The 12,812-nt window shown below is 38.8% G+C and overlaps 1 protein-coding gene and 1 long non-coding RNA gene across 6 annotated transcripts in view; both read right to left on the minus strand.

The window, feature by feature from the left end:
* The window catches only part of TBCA (tubulin folding cofactor A), a 112,239-nt gene that overhangs the window by 86,191 nt on the left and 13,236 nt on the right, over positions 1-12,812 (minus strand). The gene's annotated exons all lie outside the window — the stretch shown is intronic.
* On the minus strand, positions 1,658-11,839 carry LOC145512309 (uncharacterized). The gene is made up of 2 exons (XR_014058464.1): positions 11,801-11,839; positions 1,658-1,998 (listed from the first exon to the last, which is right to left on the minus strand). It is a non-coding gene; the product is annotated as an uncharacterized LOC145512309 (long non-coding RNA).

The following is a 12,812-nucleotide window of genomic DNA, read 5'->3' on the forward strand; positions in this document are numbered from 1 at the left end:
ATCCCTTATGATTATACAGTGGAAGTGACAAATAGATTTAAGGGACTAGATCTGATAGACAGAGTGCCTGATGAACTATGGACAGAGGTTCGTGACATTGTACAGGAGACAGGGATCAAGACCATCCCCATGGAAATGCAAAAAAGCAAAATGGCTGTCTGAGGAGGCTTTACAAATAGCTGGGAAAAGAAGAGAAGCGAAAAGCAAAGGAGGAAAGGAAAGATATTCCCATCTGAATGCAGAGTTCCTAAGAATAGCAAGGAGAGATAAGAAAGCGTTCCTCAGCGATCAATGCAAAGAAATAGAGGAAAACAACAGATTGGGAAAGACTAGAGATCTCTTCAAGAAAATTAGAGATACCAAGGGAACATTTCATGTAAAGATGGGCTCGATAAAGGACAGAAATGGTATGGACCTAACAGAGCAGAAGATATTAAGAAGAGATGGCAAGAATACACAGAAGAACTGTACAAAAAAGATCTTCACGAGCCAAATAATCACGATGGTGTGATCACTCACCTAGAGCCAGACATCCTGGAATGTGAAGTCAAGTGGGCCTTAGAAAGCATCACTACGAACAAAGCTAGAGGAGGTGATGGAATTCCAGTTGAGCTATTTCAAATCCTCAAAAATGATGCTGTGAAAGTGCTGCACTTGATATGCCAGCAAATCTGGAAAACTCAGCAGTGGCCACAGGACTGGAAAAGGTCAGTTTTCATTCCAATCCCAAAGAAAGGCAATGCCAAAGAATGCTCAAACTACCGCACAATTGCACTCATCTCACATGCTAGTAAAGTAATGCTCAAAATACTCCAAGCCAGGCTTCAGCAATACGTGAACCATGAACTTCCAGATGTTCAAGCTGGTTTTAGAAAAGGCAGAGGAACCAGAGATCAAATTGCCAACATCTGCACTGGAGAAGGAAATGGCAACCCACTCCAGTATTCTTGCCTGGAGGATCCCAGGGACAGGGGAGCCTGGTGGGCTGCCGTCTATGGGGTCGCACAGAGTCAGACACGACTGAAGCGACTTAGCAGCAGCAGCAGCAGCAGATGGATCAATGAAAAAGCAAGAGAGTTCCAGAAAAACATCTATTTCTGCTTTATTGACCATGCCAAAGCCTTTGACTGTGTGGATCACAATAAACTGTGGAAAATTCTTAAGGAGATGGGAATACCAGACCATCTGACCTGTCTCTTGAGAAACCTGTATGCAGGTCAAGAAGCAACAGTTAGAACTGGACATGGAACAACAGACTGGTTCCAAATAGGAAAAGGAGTACCTCAAGGCTGTATATTGTCACTCTGCTTATTTAACTTCTATGCAGAGTACATCATGAGAAACGCTGGGCTGGAGGAAGCACAAGCTGGAATCAAGACTGCCGGGAGAAATATCAATAACCCCAGATATGCAGATGACACCACCCTTATGGCAGAAAGTAAAGAACTAAAGAGTTTCTTGATGAAAGTGAAAGAGGAGAGTAAAAAAGTTGGGTTAAAGCTCAACGTTCAGAAAACTAAGATCATGGCATCCGGTCCCATCACCTCATGGGAAATAGATGGAGAAACAGTGGAAACAGTGTCAGACTTTATTTTGGGGGGCTCCAAAATCACTGCAGATGGTGATTGCAGCCATGAAATTAAAAGACGCTTACTCCTTGGAAGGAAGGTTATGACCAACCTAGATAGTTTATTTAAAAGCAGAGACATTATTTTGCCAACAAAGGTCCGTCTAGTCCAGGCTATGGTTTTTCCAGTGGTCATGGATGGATGTGAGAGTTGGACGATGAAGAAAGCTGAGCGCCGCAGAATTGATGTTTTTGAACTGTGGTGTTGGAGAAGACTCTTGCAAGTCTCTTGGACTGCAAAGAGATCCAGCCAGTCCATCCTAAAGGAGATCAGTCCTGGGTGTTCACTGGAAGGAATGATGTTGAAGCTGAAACTCCAATCCTTTGGCCACCTCATGCGAAGAGTTGACTCACTGGAAAAGACCCTAATGCTGGGAAGGATTGGGGGCAGGAGGAGAAGGGGATGACAGAGGATGAGATGGTTGGATGGCATCACTAACTCGATGGACATGGGTTTGGGTAAACTCCGGGAGTTGGTGATGGGCAGGGAGGCCTGGCGTGCTGCGATTCATGGGGTCGCAAAGAGCCGGACACGACTGAGCGACTGAACTGAACCGAACTTGCTATTAAAATGAGTTTAAGTCACAAACTTAGTTTATCTAAGCGTAGTTTATCTAACACTGTATCCTAAGTGAAATACTGCTTTAAAGCTAATAGAGATTTGACTTCGTTTTCAAACAACCTTGAAGAAGCTGATTGCATGATATAAGTAAATGCTGAAGAATGTATTGACTGGATTAAATAATGTTGTGATGTATGTAATTTGGGCAAATTAAGACTTTACCAAAAATTGGGGGCTTTGACAATTCTTAAAAGTGAAATCTAAAGCATAGTTCCTAATTTGTGGTCTAGCTGGTACTTTTTTTGTGACCACAGGAATGAACAATATATAAACAAAATGCATTACTATGAAGCATGAAATATAAAGGGGCTTCCCTTGTGGCTCAGCTGGTCAAGAATCTGCCAGAAATGCAAGAGACCCCAGTTCAATTCCTGGATCAGGAAGTTCCCCTGAAGAAGGGATAGGATACACACTCCAGTATTCTTTGGCTTCCCTGGTGGCTCAGACGGTAAAGGATCCGCCTGCAAGGTGAGAGACCTGGGTTTGATCCCTGGGTTGGGAAGATCTCTTGGAGGAGGGCATGGCAACCCACTGTAGTATTCTTGCCTGGAGAATCCCCAAGCACAGAGAAGCTCAGTAGGCTACAGTCCATTGGGATGCATAGAGTTGGACATGACTGAGCAACTAAGCATAGCATAGCACATAAAATGTAAAACATCCAAAACAATTTGCTGCTGCTACTGCTGCTAAGTCGCTTTAGTCGTGTCCGACTCTGTGCGACCCCATAGACGGCAGCCCATCAGGCTCCGCCGTCCCTAGGATTCTCCAGGCAAGAATACTGGAGTGGGTTGCCATTTCCTTCTCCAGTGCATGAAAGGGAAAAGTGAAAGTGAAGTCGCTCAGTCATGTCCGACTCTTAGCGACCCCATGGACTGTAGCCTACCAGGCTCCTCCGTCCATGGGATTTTCCAGGCAAGAGTACTGGAGTGGGGTGCCAAAACAATTTACTAATATCTTTTCTCAAGAAATATTATTAAAAGCAGTGCACCTAAACAAAATTTATTATTCTAACTTATAGGGCGTCAACATTAAAGTTTACTTGTTTTTTTTTTTTTTTATAAATTTATTTATTTTAAAGGCCACTCATGGTAACAAGCACAGAGGCGCTTCCAGGATCTTTTATGTCTCTTGTGTTCAGTCTTCTCTGAATATTTGTGTTGGTTTGGTTACTAGGCCTTCCAGTTATATTACGTGACTCTGTTTCTTGAGTGCTTATGCAAATGTAGTCTTTATAGGAGCCAAGAGTGGTCCTGAGCCTTGGGCTGGGAACCTGGTCAGTGAGTGCCCCACCTCCCAGACTGGGCTTGCAGTGCCTCTCCCTCCGCTGGCATCGGCACTTCACACACAGGAAGAGGATTTGGGGGCTTGCCTGTCTCACAGTGCTGTCCTGCCAGAGGGTGGTGAGAGGATAGCTGACACTGGATGCATCCATGTTGGGGCCTGCTTTTTAAGAAGGAGACCCAGACTTCTTCACCTGAACTTGGCAGACATATGGAAACAGTATTACTCTGACCAGTTGGGTGACCTTCTCCCTATTTGGCAGCTAACGGCTGGACGCCCCAGTTCTTGCCAGCCTGGGCATCTCCCAGACAGGACAGGACACCTGTCTGACATCCTCTGGCCATGCAAGGGCAGGCTTCAGGAAATTATATTTTTAAAATCCTTCTTCCTCATATATACTTATAGGTCAAATCTTTAAAAATAAGATTTATTTCAAGAAAATAACCATTTATAATGCTTATAATTTCATAGTTATACTACTACTGGAAATATTCTGGCCTTATGTTAAAAAAAATCTGAGAATGATCACTTTTACTATATATAACACTCTTTTTGTCAGTGAAAAATATATCAGCATTCATTCCTCCCATATAACTTCTACAAAAAACTTTGGTTACAATAATCAAAATGTAATGTAAAATCATTTCTTATTACATTAAGACTTCTTAAAGACTATATGGAATCTAAATTTTCAAAGCAGTTAGCATCTCTCAAAAATACTCTGGAAAATGCCCTGAGCTGTAAGAATCGAATATAGCCAGTGGCTATTACAGCTCACTTTTTGTACCAAAAGCTTAGAAAACAAATATAAAAGTGTTAGTCTTTCTTTAAAAAGCTAATGTCTATTAGCAGCTAAAAAAAAAAAAAAAAAACAGAGCACAGTAGGGGGTTAATACATTGTTGTCTGAATCACTTTCATCAGTTTAAGTACCTATTAGTCCTTATTAGCAATGTGCTAGCAAGGTGCTATTGGTCTTTTAAAGTCTATTCTGCTTGTTCTTAATCTCTTTGACCAGATAGATTTTGGCAACAGTATTTGAAACATAAAGTCTAGATACGTATTTTCCTTTAGATTTTTGATTTTAAGATTTGTATTTGAAAAATGTTTTCTTTTAGGGCTCTGCTCAAAATGAATTTAAATTGTCAGCACATCTATATAACTAATCTGTTAGCACCTTACCATTTTCAACAAATATTAAAGAACGCTCCAAAATTTCTCTTAAGGGGAGAAATCAAGATGGATATTCTCACAAACCAAAGCAACTCACATGGTCTCCTAAGTAAAAACACTAATGCAGAACTGAATATGAAAGTAATGGTCACAAAGTAAAACTGGACTGTTTATTAAGCTTAGTTTTAGCATAACTAATAGTTACTCTTCAGATTATCACAAATGAATTGTTTAAAAACTACAATTCAAATAATAAAACAAAAAAACAACTTATGGTCAAAGTTCCCTAAACCTAGATTTAAGGATCAAACTTTGAATAAAACCAAACTTAAAATATTTTTTGCAACAGTTTAGAACAGAAAAAGTCATTCTGAGGAATTCACATTTGTGCAATGACCAAGTGGAGTGCAGTACTTTTAGAAAGCCTCCCAGTTCTAGCTCTACCAGTAATTAGCTGAATAATCCAGAGACAATTATCTCCTTGCTTGTTATTTCTGCTGGGGGGAGGGGTAGCAGTGGGAAACTGGAAGATAAAGAATCCCTAAGGCATGCTTCATCAACTTTACAATTTAGTGTTTCAAAAGGAAAAGAGTTTCTCCTTTTAGGACTATAGTCAATGGTGAAATTAAATTGCTCAGCTTACCTGTATGCCTCATCTGTCCTTATCTTGTTATTTTCAACAATGTGGAAAGCACTTTCCTATAAAAACTAAGCATATTTGGGCAGTTCCATTTATCCTGTTGGAGGAATTCAGAACAAGCCTCCCCAAATGTATCACCTTGGCATATGGATTATTTTGACCTAAAAGGCAATAGAGATCCCGCAGACTCAAGAGAAACTTCTGCCCCTTCCTGGACTACTAAGAATAATTTAAATTGAAGGTCTTGCAAAGTCAGAATTATTAGCAAAAATAAACTTTACTGAGTGACCCATCTTATGGCAGAGCAAATTTCTAATCAAACATCTGCTCTTTTTATCGTCCTGTGAAATGTCTTTCCCCTCTTTGATGCCCTTTTCCACTCCTAGCTTAGGATAGCATACATACAACTGACCCTTGAACAACCTAGCTTTGAATCACAAGTCACTTATACATGGATTTAGCTTTCAGAAAATCTCTTTGTACTTGCTGTGCCAGTTCTCAAAGGAGTTTGTCCCAGTTCATAAGGGGCATTTACCATCTCAACCTTTGTACCTTTCAATGAAGAACCTGAATTTTTGAGACTATCTTTGAAAGTGAATTTCCTGAATCTTATAAGTGCTTTTTTTTTTTTTGGCACTCTCATATAGAACATCTCTTTCACCACTGGTTAAGCCATAGTAAGGTTTATTGGCTTGAGTCACTATTGAGATTAAATTGACTATATTAGAAAGAAAAAAAATTTCTTTTAGAGAGAGCTCTTATCCTAAACAACTGTCTTACTGAAAGACAAGGTTAAGTAAATACAATGTAGTATAATAGCTAGCCTTAGGGACTCCTTTAACAAAAGAAGTTATACTCCACATAAATTCCTCCTTCTGAGAACCCAAAGAATTAAACGCAACAATTGCTATTTTATAAGCAAGTGTAAGAACTGCAGTTCTAGAAGATGCAGACATATCTTTTTTAAAGGCCAACATCTTATTAAGCTTGTTTTGTATTCTGAGAACTTGGCTTGCTAACCATTAGGCTAAGGACTCTGAAATATGGCTGGACAGAAAGGTGAGGTGAATTCCATTTGTAGCTAGGGTCCTACTAAACTGGTGCCAGCACTCAGAGGAGTTACAACCTAGAATTACGATGGCTATTATGAGGAAAAACATGATCCTAAAGAATACAGGCTCACGAATGTTCACTGCAGCACTGTTTACAATAACCAAGACATGGAAGCAACCTAAATGTCCATCAGATAGAGGAACAGATAAAGAAGATGTAGTTCATATATACAACAGAATATTACTCAGCCACTAAAAAATGAAATTATGCCATTTACAGCAACATGAATGGACCTAGAAATTGTCACACTGAGTGAAGTAAGTCAGGGAAGGAGACACATCATATGACATTCCTTATATGTGGAATCTAAAAAGAAATGATACATAAACTTACTTGCAAAACAGAAAGACATTCACAGACTTAGAGAATGAACTTGTGGTTGCTGGGATAGTTAGGGAGTTTAGGAAGGACATGTACACAATGCTAGATTTAAAATATATTTGCCTTTGCAATCTTGTATTATCACTTTGGTCAAATATATAATTAAGTATTGTTTCATAACAATCTGTGATCCTATTTAGTCAAATGTCCAAACCTTTTAATACTTTTGACAAAGTTCCCAAAACCAAAGACTGAAGTCCTTTTGACCTCTTGCTAACTTTGGGATTTTTCAGAGGGCCCCAAAACATTTCAAAGGATTTGCTCTTTCTTCTTATAAAAAGAGATATGCTATATTAGTTAGGCTTATTTGGTATGTCAAATTACATGGCAAGAAATGTCAAATAAGTGATGCTAAAACCTTCTTAAATTACATTTGTGTAGATCTATGTTATTAACCTAAGTGCTCCTGAAATAAGAAATTCTTACAAGTTAGATGTGTCCTGGTATAACATTAACAGCTTTAATTCCAGTTATTATTCTAATATGTTGAATGTTATAGAAATAACCAAACTTCCTTGTCAATTCCATTATAATGAACTCATTGAATCTGTAATAATAGACATTTAAATCATTTGTCATTTACAATTATTGCTTTACTCTGATGCTTTACAAAATGCTTCACCTTCAAGATTCATAGAAAAGACCCTGACAAATACTCTAGAATGCAGGTTTTTTATAACTTTAGGATCCTATATAACATGGAACTGGGTAAAATTTTCTAAAACTTTAATGGAAAACTGATTTATAAAGCTGCTAACCTAAGACGAAGGTCAACAATTAATTACAGGAGATTAATGAACTAATAAGGATGATCATAATTTTTATGACTTCTCATGCTGGTTCTCTAACATTTTGTTTTCCAGATATAAAAAAACCTTTCCTCTTAACCTCACTATGACTTACAGCAATTTGGTAAATTATACCTTTGTAAGAGAACTGAATCATTTATTTCTTTCTCCCTATCTGACCCTTCCAGAATTTGGAAACTCTGAATATTCTTATTTTCATAGCAGTATACTTACCTGCATAAATTCAAAAGGAATCTGATCTACTTACAACGGGATATAATTGGAAACACTGGTCATATTGCTAAGGTTTTGGCTGGAATGTCATGTTTAAGAAGGTCCACAGAATGACTCAAATAATGACCAAACAGATTTAAAGAACTAAGACTGACTTTGAAAAGTCAAAGTGTTAGTCGCTCAGCGTGTCTAACTCTGTGACCCCATGGACTGTAACCTACAAGGCTCCTCTGTCCATGGGATTTTCCAGGCAAGAATATTAGAGTGGGTTGCCATGCCCTTCTCTAGGGCCTGAAATGAGACACAATTGTTTAACTGAACAGACTTACTGTCAGGACTAAGAGACTGAGTGAGGTGAAGTAACCTACCAACTCAACTTCTGGACTATGAGACTTGTCAGAGAAGTTTCAAAGGTAGGACTGAAGGGGTTCAGAATGAGCCTCCCTAAAATGTGCCACTTTGACATGTGGACTGTTTTGAGCTAAAAGGCAATGAAGACCCTGCAGATCAAGAGAAACTTCTGCCCCTCCCTTAACTACCAAGGAGAATTTAAATTGGGGGTCTTCCCCTGAATCTGAATTGTTAGCAAAAATATATTTTATCTGAGTGACACATCTATATGGCAGGGCAAACAACTAATTCCCAAACATCTGTTCTTATTATTGTTCTATAAACTATCCCCTTCTCTTTTGAAGCCCCTGGCCCCTTTCCTTTCCTTGGCTTGGACTGGCATGCTTACCTCATTTTTCCATTCTGTCTTTGAAATGCTCAGGTATGTGGGATTCCTGTACATACAAAGTTAATTTGGATTTTCTCTCACTAATTTGTCTCATGTCAATTTAATTATTAGACCAGCTGAAAGAATCTTTGAAGGGTAGAGGAAAATTCCCCCCCCAACAGTTTAATTCTTTCCATACCAAAAGAATATTAAACTGCATATTAACAAAACACTTTATTAAATCATTAGTGGAATTACAAATAGATAAAACTCTCTGGAGGGCAACTTGCCAGTATCTCTCAAAATTTAAAACACAAAAGCCACCTGAGCCAGTGAATGGCAGCTGAAGATGCCACCCCAAAATAGGTCACTTTAACGTAAGGATAATTTTGAGCTGAAGGCAACTGAGAAAAAGCAGATATAAGAAACGTCATCTGCCCTCTCCCACTTACCTAAAAGCTGGGCATAAATTTGTAATGGTGCCTCCTCTCTCTTCTCTACCACAAGACAGAAGTTAATCACCAGATTAATCACTCTAGACCCTTACCAGCCCAAAGAAGAACCAGAGGAATCTACACAACAAACTTTACTGATTAGCCCTTACCATTCAATAGTTATCTCCCCAATATTTACCTTCTCATAATCTGCTAGAAACTCAAAGCCCCTTTCCCTTGTATTATCTTTTCTCTACAAATTTATTGTTCTTTTGTTAAGATGCTATATAAGGCCAAGTTCTAACCATCCTTTTGAGTTACTCATTATTGAATATTCCTCTGTGTTTTTGTGTTAATAATTTGTTTTTTTTCCTTGTTAATCTGTCTTTTGTCTAATTTATACAGGGTCCCAGCCAGAGTGTTTAGGAGCATACAGAAGAAAGTTTTTCCTTCCCTACACCAACAGTTCCACTTTTACAAATTTATTCCACAGGTATATCTGCGCGTTTGTAAAACTATACACATACAAGAAAACTTACTGAGGTATTTTTCACAATAAAATACTGGAAACAATATAGAACTTCATCAATAGAAAAGCAAAATGAAGTGTTAGTTTGGCTCAGTTGTGTCCAACTCTGTGACCCCATGGAGTGTAGTCCACCAGGTTCCTCTGTCCATGGGATTTCCCAGGCAAAAATACTAGATTGGGCTGCCATTCTCTTCTCCAGGGGATCTTCCCAACCCAGGCACCGAACCTGGGTCTCCAGCATTGCAGGCAGATTCTTTACCGTCTGAGACACCAGGGAAAACTAATAGAAAACTGGGTTTTAAAAAAATGTGGTATGTTCATACAGAACACGCTAAGAAACAGTGTCTACAGAGAGGACTACTGTATGGTCAGGCCACTCAAGATGGCTGTTCTCTTGCTCTCTATACATACCATGCTATCCTCAGCTAGTGCCTGCTTCATCTATACGCTGCCCACAGGACTGATCTTCCTATATACTTGCCTAAGGCCCCAACTAGTGACTGTTCTCATCAAAGGGGCAGTGAGGAGCATGGTAATTGATGAGCCCACCTGACATCAATTCCCCTATAACTGCCAAACTCCACTCACTCCTCACGAAAACCGCCACCACATCCTGGCTGCCATCTGCCACACATGGTGAGGTATTGCTCCAGGATCTTGCTTCAGACAGGTAAGAGTCCCTCTATCCAATAAACCACTGATATCTCTGTTGCTGACTCCAGGCTCTTTCTTTGGCCTTGAAACTGGGCAAGTGTAGGCTTTGCAGTCCTGCAGAGTGGAGCCCAGTAACTCATTTGTTTTTAAAGACATACATGTAAATACTTATGCAGGTACTGAATATCTCTAGAAGGATACACACACACACACAAATGAGTAATAATATTGGCTCCAAGAGGGAAAAATTGGGTGCCTAATGGATAGGGGTGACAGACTTATATTTCACTGTGCATATATCTTTAAGTACCTTTGGAATTTTGTGCCATGTCTATACTGAAAATAGTTCAAAAGACTGTTTAAATATATTAAAGAGAGATGAAGAATGAGATTCTGTTTTCAAGGAACTTAAAATGTCACTGAGTAAATTCATTCATTTTATATTTACCAAGAGTCTTTTTTTTGTGTCAGGCCTCTGGGGAATATATCCCTGCCTTCATGGAGCTTACATCCTAGAGGAGATGGATGTACAATATTATGATAGCTAGAGAGAGTCTAGTGCAAGTAAAGCAATAATAAAAGGCAAGACTTCTGACAATTTCTTATTTTCACTTCACTATTCAGAAATAAATGAAACAGTCTAAGTTCCCCTAAAACACGTTAGCAGTAGCAAAAAGACAGTGAGAAATGTAAACAGACCTAAGTTCAAAGCACTAGAAGCAGGAACACGAAGAAATACCTTAATGGCTGATAATATTCCATGAAAGCAAGAGGCAGAACAAATTTAAAGTAAACACGAAACCAAGTTAACACAATATAATTCAAGCATTCTCCAATTAGGGACTCAGTTACACTGCAAAGGTGTTATTTATAGTCAAGTTTCTAGGATCTCAGCAGGCATGGGAAAAAAGCTATACATACTTGGGTGTTAAGCTTCATAAACTGTCCCACAAAAGGCTATTTAACACTATTAAGTTCATGTATGCAACATTTTCTACAGGATATTATGTATACCATGTATAGCTATACTTTTAAAAAGGAAAAACACTCAGAATGGATTCCAGGAATGCCTCCTAAATTACTGCAAGCCCTGCAATAGAAGTGGTGACTCTTCTACTGAGGGGCTGGAACAGAAGAAGGCACAGAGTCTGTGAGAACAAATGGTTGGGATCAAGGTAAGGCACACTCATTTGTCCTTTCCCCCTTCTCTTTCTTCCACACCCCCCCACCCAACTCCAATCAAAGAACATATCCCTCGTGGATAAGAGGGGGCTGTTACACATAGTTCTTTAAGAAAACAGAGAAAGGAGACAGCCAGGAAACTTCTGCAGAAGTGGTGACATCTCCTGAGACCTGAGCCCAAATCCTCACATGATAGATAGGCCCTGTAGGATCTATACCCTCTCCCTCCTACTTCTGAAAGTGTCTCCTACCCTTCCTCCCCTTTATCACTTGGATGTCCTTCCCCAAACAGGCCAATCAGTATTTTCCAAGCCTTTGTATTAACTGTTCATTTTGTCTGAAAGGTTCTTCCCCCATATAGTCTATGGCTCTTCTTGGTCATACTTGGCCATCATGAAGATTAAGGACAGCTACACTCTCATATACCTGTAATCCACTCAGGGCCCATTCCTTATAAAATCCTGCCTTACACTAACTATCATATATGTGCACTAAAAGCCATACTTAACAAAGTACATTGTAGCATCATTTGTAAACCTGGAAAAAGTTAAAACTAAATACCAACATGAGAATGGAAAAAAAAAACTAGCAAATTCACACAAGAGGATGAATTAGAGTTGACAGTTTCAACATGAATAAATCTCAAGAACAGTAATATGCACAAAAACTAGGTTATAGAAAGATTTCTACAATATGACACTACTCATAATTTTTAAATGAATCTGTATTTCGATAGGTAATAGGTGATTCAAAATTGTAAGAATTTCCTCCCACCCTTGTCCTCAGTTACACAGCTTCTCTCCCAGGGACAACCACCATGACCAGTTTCCTATGTATCTTTCCAGATATATTTTATGTTACATAAAGCAGTTAACTGTGCAGAACAATGCTTTAACATGGTTCATATACATCTACATATAAACTAGAAGTTCAAAAATATGTGGGGAGGGGCTTCCCTGGTGGTCCGGTGGTTAAAACTCTGAGCTGCCACTGCACAGGGCATGGTTTCAATCCTGGGAAACCATGACGCGCACCAAGATGGGAAAGATTCCACCTGACGCACACCACAACCAAAAAAATAAATGTGTGGAAGATAAAGATCAAATTCAGAATAATAATTACTTAAAGGCAAAGAAGAAAAGGAACAAATTCAGAAAGGGCACTGCAAGTGTAACTATATTGTTTCATTTTAGGTTTATTATGCTTTCTCTAGATTTTTCTCATACATGAAATAACTTTTTTTCTTCATAAAATAGATGAAAAGGATTACATTTGAGAAAATAATTAGTTTGGTGTCAGATAAAGTTTGAAACCAGAGGATACTAAAATAAGGGCATAAATTCAATAATTTAAAATGATTTTAAAGCTCAGGAGAAAGCTGGAGATTTGGGATTTATATAAAGAGATATGAGATACCTGCAACTCTAAGAATAAATGT

The sequence above is a fragment of the Giraffa tippelskirchi genome, chromosome 7 (genome assembly GCF_054371585.1).
Source record: "Giraffa tippelskirchi isolate mGirTip1 chromosome 7, T2T-mGirTip1v1.2.pri, whole genome shotgun sequence".
NCBI lineage: Eukaryota > Metazoa > Chordata > Mammalia > Artiodactyla > Giraffidae > Giraffa > Giraffa tippelskirchi.